The sequence below is a fragment of the Heterodontus francisci genome, unplaced genomic scaffold (genome assembly GCF_036365525.1).
Source record: "Heterodontus francisci isolate sHetFra1 unplaced genomic scaffold, sHetFra1.hap1 HAP1_SCAFFOLD_59, whole genome shotgun sequence".
NCBI lineage: Eukaryota > Metazoa > Chordata > Chondrichthyes > Heterodontiformes > Heterodontidae > Heterodontus > Heterodontus francisci.
Window position 1 is genome coordinate 9,837,252 of NW_027140758.1, and position 10,615 is coordinate 9,847,866.

At 42.0% G+C, this 10,615-nt stretch overlaps 1 non-coding gene across 1 annotated transcript; it reads right to left on the bottom strand.

The window, feature by feature from the left end:
• Positions 1-9,750: 9,750 nt before the first annotated feature.
• trnaf-gaa (transfer RNA phenylalanine (anticodon GAA)) lies at positions 9,751-9,823 on the bottom strand. Its single transcript has one exon. It is a non-coding gene; the product is annotated as a tRNA-Phe (tRNA).
• Between the last annotated feature and the right edge of the window lie 792 nt (positions 9,824-10,615).

Sequence of the window (10,615 nt, forward strand, 5' to 3'; positions counted from 1 at the left end):
AACATTGCCCTGCACCTCTAAGCTTATATCATCCTTTTTGTCCCTAATAGGCACGACTCAACCTCTTACTACCCACTTATCATTTACATGCTGCTCGAAGACTTTTGGGGTTCCTTTCATGTTGACTGCCAGTCTATTCTCATAGAAATAGAGAATAAGCAAATATAGAAGATGTAAGTATTTCCCATCCTTGATGAGGTGGAACTTTCTTATGTTGTGGGTGGTAATGTCTTGGCCCACGAGTGTGGCGGAAGCAGAGACAATCAATGATTTGAAAAGGAAATTCGATGGATACTTGAAGGAAAGAAACTTGCAGGAGGAAAGGGATCGAGTTGGTGAGTGGAACTGACTAGATTGCTCCGTGGAGAGCCAGCATGGACGTGATAGGCCAAACGACCACCTTCTGTGCTGTAAATGACTCTGTTTTGATTCTCAAATTCAATCCACTGGTGCTTGGTAAATAATTTCAAAGTAAATTGTGCAACCGGAAAATCAGAACCAAGGCAAGGGACTCTTAAGGAAGCAAAATTAGTAAAACCCCGGATTGAACCAGGGACCTTTAGATCTTCAGTCTAACGCTCTCCCAACTGAGCTATTTCAGCCCTACGTTAATAGCGGCTTGGTGTCCTTGTTTTGGAAGAAAATACATACATTCAAGTTTTCCAAAAAATTAAAGAACACAACATGTGAGTAATATTCCCCATTGCTTTCTCAGTACTGATGGATTGTGAAGCGGGAGACAGCCAGAAGTGCCACTGAGCCGCATAGACCCCGAGCTGAGAATGAAATGAGATCAAATTCAATCTTTCATAGTGAGATGCTGCTGAGAGGTAAGAGTCCTGAATCAAAGCGAGACTTGCTCATTTCAAACACTCCCTGTACTCTCTGCTCATGAAGCCTTAAAAATGGGAAAAACAGAATGGCACTCAAACTCACAACCCTGCCATTAAAAGTCTCATATTCGACTGACAGAACTGTCACTTCTACTCGGTCTCTTATTGGATGGATGCAACTCCAACGCAGGGATGGCATTCAAATCCTCCCATGGGTCCACATGTCAGACTGAGTTCCATGTTGTAGACTCAAGCAAAGGAAATCTGCTCACGTCCAAAACTATCAGCGAATTGATGCTGATTACAATCAACATCATCGGAGGTCAGAACTACCTGGTGAAAGGAGACACCCTGAAGAAGGATCCACAATTATTCAAAGGCATCGACAAAGTGAAAAACAAGAAAATCGATGAGTCAATGCAAGCCAAACAACAGAAACACTGAAGAATTCCATTCCATTCCAGTCCAGTTGTTTTTGGAGTCAGGTCACAATTACAGCAGCAACTTCATATTCCCACTTGGCTATCTGCACATTTAGTTAATTGCAATTTTGTCGACAAGCTCTTTGAATCAAGTTGTCTGGTCCTCAAGCCAGCTCCGCATGGAAATCAATTCCACCTTCTGCAAGGCTGAAACCAATACATAACCTTAATCTAAAAATGCCAGCAGACCAGGGCTCGTCCAGGACTTGAACTCAGGATCTCTCACATGTTAATTAACCATACTCCCTAAGCGAGAATCATACCCCTACACAAACGAGCCACTGACAGGTCAGGCTTTATTAGCTGCTGTGGAATTTTACTGGAACCCCCCAGCCAATCATCCATTTTTTTTTCAGATCAAAGCAACATCCTGCAAATGCTGAAATAAAAACAGAAAGTGCTGGAAATGTTCAGCAGCTCTGGCAGCATCTGTGCTGTGAGAAACACAGTTAACGTTTCACGGCACTCACCTTTTGTTTCAGCCATCCTTTCAGACTGCGTCTGTCCATCCAATCTCACTTTCTATTCTATCCACATTTTAACCATTCACGACTTAACTACATTTTTCATGAATTCCTCATTTCTTTTATTAATGACAATTTTGTATTTCTGGCCTTTGCTTCAGACACCACCACAAGTGGAATCATGTCTCCATCTACCCAATCAAACCACTTCGCTGTATCCTCACATTGCAATGTTTCTTTCACCCTGACAGACTGTGGAGTTTCTGCTGCTTGATTGCAGTTCTTGCTTCCCGCCAGTAGATGTCACCTCACTCCAATACAGTGAAGTTTACAAATCTGAGAGAGACACAACAGGAAATAATTGTTCACATTATAGTGAATGTGTGGGATTTAGAAATACTAGGAGTGGAGACGAGTTATTATTGCACTCAGCTATTACATCTTTTATAATGGACTCCAGCATTTTCCCCACGACTGATGTCAGGCTAACCGGTAGATAATTCGCTGTTTTCTTTCTGCCTCCTTTTTTAAATAGCCGAGTGACATTAACTACCGTCCAATCCATTGGAACTGTTCCAGAGTCGATAGAATTTTGAAAAAAGACCAGAAATGCATCTGCTATTTCAAGGGCCACTTCCTTAAGTACTCTGGGATGTAGATTATCAGGCCCTGGGGATTTATCGGCCTTCAATCCCATCAATTTCCCAAACATTCCCTACTCATACTGATTTCATACAGTTCCTCCTTCTCACTAGACCCTATGTTCCCCAACATTTCTGGGAGATAATTTGTATCCTCCTTTGTGAAGACAGATCCAAAGTATGTATTTAATTGGTCTGCCATTTCTTTGTTCCCCATTATAAATTCCCCCGTTTCTGACTGTAAGGGGCCCACATTTGTCTTCACTAATCTTTTTCTCTACACAGATCTATAGAAGCTTTTACAGTCAGTTTGTATGTTCTCTGCTTGCTTATTCTCATACTCTATTTCCCCCTTCTTAATCAATGCTTTTGTCCTCCTCTGCTAAATTCCAAACTGCTCACAATCTTCAGGTTTGCTGCTTGTTCTGGCCATTTTATATTTCTCCTCCTTGGATCTAATACTTTACTTAAATTCTTTTGTAAGCCACAGTTGAGCCACCCTTCCTGTTTTACTTTTGCACAGACAGGAATGAACAATTGTTGTAATTCATCCATGCGCTCTTTAAATGCTAGCCATTGCCTATCCACTGTCAACCCTTTAAGTAACGTTCCCCAATCTATCATAGCCAACTCCCGCCTTATACCTTCATAGTTTCCTTTGTTTAGATTCAGGACCCTAGTCTCGGAATCAACTCTCTCACTCTCCATCTTAATGAAGAATTTTATCATATTATGGGTGCACTTCCCCAATGGACCCCACACAACAAGATTGTTAACTAATCCTTTCTCATGACACAATACCCAGTCCAGGATGGCCTGTTCTCTAGAGGTGTTTTACACCTCCATCAATTCTCCACGAATCTCCTTTGATATAGGCAGAATCATCCTAGCTTTTCCAACCTAACCTTGTAACTAAAATCCCCCATCCCTGGATCCATTCTGGTAAATCGCCTCTGCATCCTCTGAAGGACCCTCACATTCTTTCTAAAGTCTGCTGAGCAGAACTGAATGCAACACTTCAATTGGGGCCCAACCAGAGTTTTATAATGGTTCAGCATAACTTCCCTGCTTTTGTACTCAATGCCTCTATTTATAAAGCCCAAGATCCCATATGCTTTGCGAACCACTCTCGCAATATGTCTTGCCACCTTCAAAGATTGATGCACATGAACCCCAAGTCCCTCTATTCCAGTACACTCTTTAGAACTGTGCCATTAGGTATATATTGCCTCTCCCTATTCCTTATGCCAAAATACATCACCTCACACTTGTCACTATTAATTTCCATCTGCCACCTGTCTGCCCATTCTGCTAGCCTATCACTGTCCTGTTGCAGGCAGTTCATATCATCCTCACTGTTTGCCGCTCCTCCAAGTTTGTTGTCATCGGGATATTTTGAGATTCTACTCTGTATTCCAAGATCCAAGTCAATTACCTTGAGCAAAAAAAGCAGTGGTTCTAGCACTGACCCTTGGGGAACACTACTGGCGACTATCCTCCAGTCTGACAAAGAACCATTTAAAAAGACTCGCTGTTTTCTGTACTTAAACCAATTTTCTATCCAATTGGACACTGACCCTCCTATACCACGAACCTCAATTTTGTTAACCGCCCTTTTATGTGGTACCTTGTCAAACGCTTCCTTAAAATCCACATAAACAACATCCACTGCATTCCCTTCATCAACCTGCTCTGTTAGTTCATCAAAAAATGCAGTTAGATTAGTCAAGCATGAACTCCCATTTATAAATCCATGCTCACTCTCCTTAATTAACTCGAACCTCTCCAAGTGACTGTTGATTTTTTACCCTGATTATTCTTTCTAAAACCTTACCCACCGCTGCTGTTAATCTAACTAGCCTGTAGTTACCCGGACTGTCCTTACACCCTTTCTTGAATAAGGGTGTCGCATTTGCCACTGTTTAATCCTCTGGCACCTCCCCCGTATCCAGGGAAGATTGGAAGATTATAGCAAGCCCTTCCGTTATCTGCATCCGCATTTCCTTTCGCAACCTGGGATGTGAGCCATCCGGACCAGGTGATTTATCTACCCTAAGCACAGCCAGCCTTTTTAGTACCTCCCTCTCTCAATTTGTTCTCTCTCCATTGCCTCTACTTTCTTCACTTCAACTGATATTTTGTCAAATTCCACATCCTTAGTGATCACTGATGCAAAGTACTCATTAAGTAGATTAACATTGCCCTGCACCTCTAAGCTTATATTATCCTTTTTGTCCCTAATAGGCCCGACTCAACCTCTTACTACCCACTTATCATTTACATGCTGCTCGAAGATTTTTGGGTTCCCTTTCATGTTGACTGCCAGTCTATTCTCATAGAAATAGAGAATAAGCAAATATAGAAGTAAGTATTTCCCATCCTTGATGAGGTGGATTTTTTTATGTTGTGGGTGGCAATGTCTTGGCCCACGAGTGTGGTGGAAGCAGAGACAATCAATGATTTGAAAAGGAAATTGGATGGATACTTGAAGGAAAGAAACTTGCAGGAGGAAAGGGATCGAGCTGGTGAGTGGAACTGACTAGATTGCTCCGGGGAGAGCCAGCATGGACGTGATAGGCCAAATGACCACCTTCTATATTGTAAATGACTCTGTGTTGTTTCTCAAATTCAATCCACTGGTGCTTGGTAAATAATCTCAAAGCAAATTGTGCAACTGGAAAATCAGAACCAAGGCAAGGGACACATAAGGAAGCGAAATTGCTGAAACCCAGGATTAAACCAGGGACTTTTAGAACTTCAGTCTAACGCTCTCCCAACTGAGCTATTTCAGCCCTACATTAACAGTGGCTTGGTGTCCTTGTTTTGGAAGAAAATACATACATTCAAGTTTTCCAAAAAATTAAAGAACACAACATGTGAGTAATATTCCCCATTGCTTTCTCAGTACTGATGGATTGTGAAGCGGGAGACAGCCAGAAGTGCCACTGAGCCGCACAGACCCCGAGCTGAGAATGAAATGAGATCAAATTCAATCTTTCATAGTGAGATGCTGCTGAGAGGTAAGAGTCCTGAATCAAAGCGAGACTTGCTCATTTCAAACACTCCCTGTACTCTCTGCTCATGAAGCCTTAAAAAAGGGAAAAACAGAATGGCACTCAAACTCATAACCCTGTCATTAAAAGTCTCATGTTCGACTGACAGAACTGTCACTTCTACTCGGTCTCTTATTGGATGGATGCAACTCCAACGCAGGGGTGGCATTCAAATCCTCCCATGGGTCCACATGTCAGACTGAGTTCCATGTTGTAGACTCAAGCAAAGGAAATCTGCTCATTTCCAAAACTATCAGCGAATTGAAGCTGATTACAATCAACATCATCAGAGGTCAGAACTACCTGGTGAAAGAAGACACCCTGAAGAAGGATCCACAATTATTCAAAGGCATCGACAAAGTGAAAAACAAGAAAATGATGAGTCAATGCAAGCCAAACAACAGAAACACTGAAGAATTCCATTCCATTCCAGTCCAGAACACAGTCCTGTTGTTTTTGGAGTCAGGTCACAATTACAGCAGCAACTTTATATTCCCACTTGGCTATCTGTGCATTTAGTTAATTACAATTTTGTCGACAAGCTTTTTGAATCCAGTTGTCTGGTCCTCAAGCCAGCTCCGTATGGAAGTCAATTCCACCTTCTGCAAGGCTGAAACCAATAGATAACCTTAATCTAAAAATGCCAGCAGACCAGGGCTCGTCCGGGACTTGAACGCAGCATCTCTTGCATGTTAATTAACTAAACACCCAAAGCGAGAATCATACCCCTAGACCAACGAGCCACTGATACGTCAGGCTTTATTAGCTGCTGTGGAATTTCACTGGAACCCCCCGGCCAATCATCCATTTTTTTTCAGATCAAAGCAACATCCTGCAAATGCTGAAATAAAAACAGAAAGTGCTGGAAATGTTCAGCAGCTCTGGCAGCATCGTTGCTGTGAGAAACACAGTTAACGTTTCACGGCACTCACCTTTTGTTTCAGCCATCCTTTCAGACTGCTTCTGTCCATCCAATCTCACTTTCTATTCTATCCACATTCTAACCATTCACTACGTTACTACATTTTTCATGAATTCCTCATTTCTTTTATTAATGACAATTTTGTATTTCTGGCCTTTGCTTCAGACACCACCACAAGTGGAATCATGTCTCCATCTACCCAATCAAACCACTTCGCTGTATCCTCACATTGCAATGTTTCTTTCACCCTGACAGACTGTGGAGTTTCTGCTGCTTGATTGCAGTTCTTGCTTCCCGCCAGTAGATGTCACCTCACTCCAATACAGTGAAGTTGACAAATCTGAGAGAGACACAACAGGAAATAATTGTTCACATTATAGTGAATGTGTGGGATTTAGAAATACTAGGAGTGGAGACGAGTTATTATTGCACTCTGCTATTACATCTTTTATAATGGACTCCAGCATTTTCCCCACGACTGATGTCAGGCTAACCGGTAGATAATTCGCTGTTTTCTTTCTGCCTCTTTTTTTAAATAGCGGAGTTACATTAACTACCGTCCAATCCGTTGGAACTGCTCCAGAGTCGATAGAATTTTGAAAAAAGACAAGAAATGCATCTGCTATTTCAAGGGCCACTTCCTTAAGTACTCAGGGATGCAGATTATCAGGCCCTGGGGATTTATCGGCCTTCAATCCCATCAATTTCCCAAATATTCCCAACTAATACTGATTTCATACAGTTCCTCCTTCTCACTAGACCCTATGTTCCCCAACATTTATGGGAGATAATTTGTATCCTCCTTTGTGAAGACAGATCCAAAGTATGTATTTAATTGGTCTGTCATTTCTTGGTTCCCCATTATAAATTCCCCCGTTTCTGACTGGAAGGGACCCACATTTGTCTTCACTACGCTTTTTCTCTTCACATATCTATCGAAGCTTTTACAGTCAATTTTGATGTTCTCTGCAAGCTTATTTCCACTTGTTAATCAATCCCTTTGTCCTCCTCTGCTAAATTCCAAACTGCTCACAATCTTCAGGTTTGCTGCTTGTTCTGGCAATTTTATATTTCTCCTCCTTGGATCTTATACTTCCCTTAATTTCTTTTGTAAGCCACAGTTGAGCCACCCTTCCTGTTTTACTTTTGCACAGACAGGAATGAACAATTGTTGTAATTCATCCATGCGCTCTTTAAATTCTAGCCATTGCCTATCCACTGTCAACCCTTTAAGTAACGTTCCCCAATCTATCATAGCCAACTCCCGCCTCATACCTTCATAGTTTCCTTTGTTTAGATTCAAGACCCGAGTCTCGGAATCAACTCTCTCACTCTCCATCTTAATGAAGAAGTTTATCATATTATGGGCGCACTTCCCCAAGGGACCCCACACAACAAGATTGTTAACTAATCCTTTCTCATTACACAATACCCAGTCCAGGATGGCCTGTTCTCTGGAGGTGTTTTACACCTCTCTCAATTCTCCACTCAATCTCCTTTGAGAAAGGCAGAATAATCCTAGCTTTTCCAACCTAACCTTGTAACTAAAATCCCCCATCCCTGGATCCATTCTGGTAAATCACCTCTGCGTCCTCTCAAGGACCCTCAAATTCTTCCTAAAGTCTGCTGAGCAGAACTGGAAGCAACACTCCAATTGGGGCCTAACCAGAGTTTTATAATGGTTCAGCATAACTTCCCTGCTTTTGTACTCAATGCCTCTATTTATAAAGCCCAAGATTCCATATGCTTTGCTAACCACTCTCGCAATATGTCTTGCCACCTTCAAAGATTGATGCACATGAACCCCAAGTACCTCTATTCCAGCACACTCTTTAGAACTGTGCCATTAAGTATATATTGCCTCTCCCTATTCCTTATGCCAAAATACATCACCTCACACTTGTCACTATTAAATTCCATCTGCCACCTGTCTGCCCATTCTGCTAGCCTATCACTGTCCTGTTGCAGGCAGTTCATATCATCCTCACTGTTTGCCGCTCCTCCAAGTTTGTTGTCATCGGGATATTTTGAGATTCTACTCTGTATTCCAAGATCCAAGTCAATTACCTTGAGCAAAAAAAGCAGTGGTTCTAGCACTGACCCTTGGGGAACACCACTGTCGACTATCCTCTAGTCTGATAAAGAACCATTTCATAAGACTCGCTGTTTTCTGTCCTTAAACCAATTTTCTATCCAATTGGACACTGACCCTCCTATACCACGAACCTCAATTTTGTTAACCGCCCTTTTATGTGGTACCTTGTCAAACGCTTCCTTAAAATCCATATAAACAACATCCACTGCATTCCCTTCATCAACCTGCTCTGTGAGTTCATCAAAAAATGCAGTTAGATTAGTCAAGCATGAACTCCCATTTATAAATCCATGCTCACTCTCCTTAATTAACTCGAACCTCTCCAAGTGACTGTTGATTTTTTACCCTGATTATTCTTTCTAAAACCTTACCCACCGCTGCTGTTAATCTAACTAGCCTGTAGTTACCCGGACTGTCCTTACACCCTTTCTTGAATAAGGGTGTCGCATTTGCCACTGTTTAATCCTCTGGCACCTCCCCCATATCCAGGGAAGATTGGAAGATTATAGCAAGCCCTTCCGTTATCTGCATCCGCATTTCCTTTCGCAACCTGGGATGTGAGCCATCCGGACCAGGTGATTTATCTACCCTAAGCACAGCCAGCCTTTTTAGTACCTCCCTCTCCAAATTTGTACTCTCTCCATTGCCTCGACTCTCTTCACTTCGACTGATATTTTGTCAAATTCCACTTCCTTAGTGATCACTGATACAAAGTACTCATTAAGTAGATTAACATTGCCCTGCACCTCTAAGCTTATATTATCCTTTTTGTCCCCAATAGGCCCGACTCAACCTCTTACTACCCACTTATCATTTACATGCTGCTCGAAGATTCTGGGGTTTCCTTTCATGTTGACTGCCAGTCTATTCTCATAGAAATAGAGAATAAGCAAATATAGAAGACGTAAGTATTTCCCATCCTTGATGAGGTAGAACTTTCTTATGTTGTGGGTGGTAATGACTTGGCCCACGAGTGTGGTGGAAGCAGAGACAATCAATGATTTGAAAAGGAAATTAGATGGATACTTGAAGGAAAGAAACTTGCAGGAGGAAAGGGATCGAGCTGCTGAGTGGAACTGACTAGCTTGCTCCGGGGAGAGCCAGCATGAATGTGATAGGCCAAACGACCACCTTCTATGTTGTAAATGACTCTGTGTTGTTTCTCAAATTCAATCCACTGGTGCTTGGGAAATAATTTCAAAGTAAATTGTGCAACTGGAAAATCAGAACCAAGGCAAGGGATGGATAAGGAAGCAAAATTGCTGAAACCCGGGATTGAACCAGGGACCTTTAGCTCTTCAGGCTAACGCTCTCCCAACTGAGCTATTTCAACCCTACTTTAACAGCGGCTTGGTGTCCTTGTTTTGGAAGAAAAGACATACATTCAAGTTTTCCAAAAAATTAAAGAACACAACATGTGAGTAATATTCCCCATTGCTTTCTCAGTACTGATGGATTGTGAAGCTGGAGACAGCCAGAAGTGCCACTGAGCCGCACAGACCCCGAGCTGAGAATGAAATGAGATCAAATTCAATCTTTCATAGTGAGAGGCTGCTGAGAGGTAAGAGTCCTGAATCAAAGCGAGACTTGCTCATTTCAAACACTCCCTGTCCTCTCTGCTCATGAAGCCTGAAAAAAGGGAAAAACAAAATGGCACTCAAACTCACAAAAATAAAAGCAAAATACTGCGGATGCTGGAAATCTGAAACAAAAACAAGAAATACTGCAACCACTCAGCAGGTCTGGCAGCATCTGTGGAAAGAGAAGCAGAGTTAACGTTTCGGGTCAGTGACCCTTCTTCGGAACTGACAAATATTAGAAAAGTCACAGATTATAAGCAATTGAGGTGGGGGTGGGGCAAGAGATAACAAAGGAGAAGGTGCAGATTGGACCAGGCCACGTAGCTGACCAAAAGGTCACGGAACAAAGGCAAACAATATGTTGATGGTGTGCTTAAAGACAAAGCATGAGTACAGATTAGGTGTGAATACACTGAATGTTGAACAGCAGCAAGTGCAAACCTGAAAAAAAACCTGAAAAAAAACAGTGGGTAAGCAAACTGAACAAACTAAGATGAAATGAAATAAATGCAAAAAAAGATTGTAAAAAATGTAAAAAAGAATGT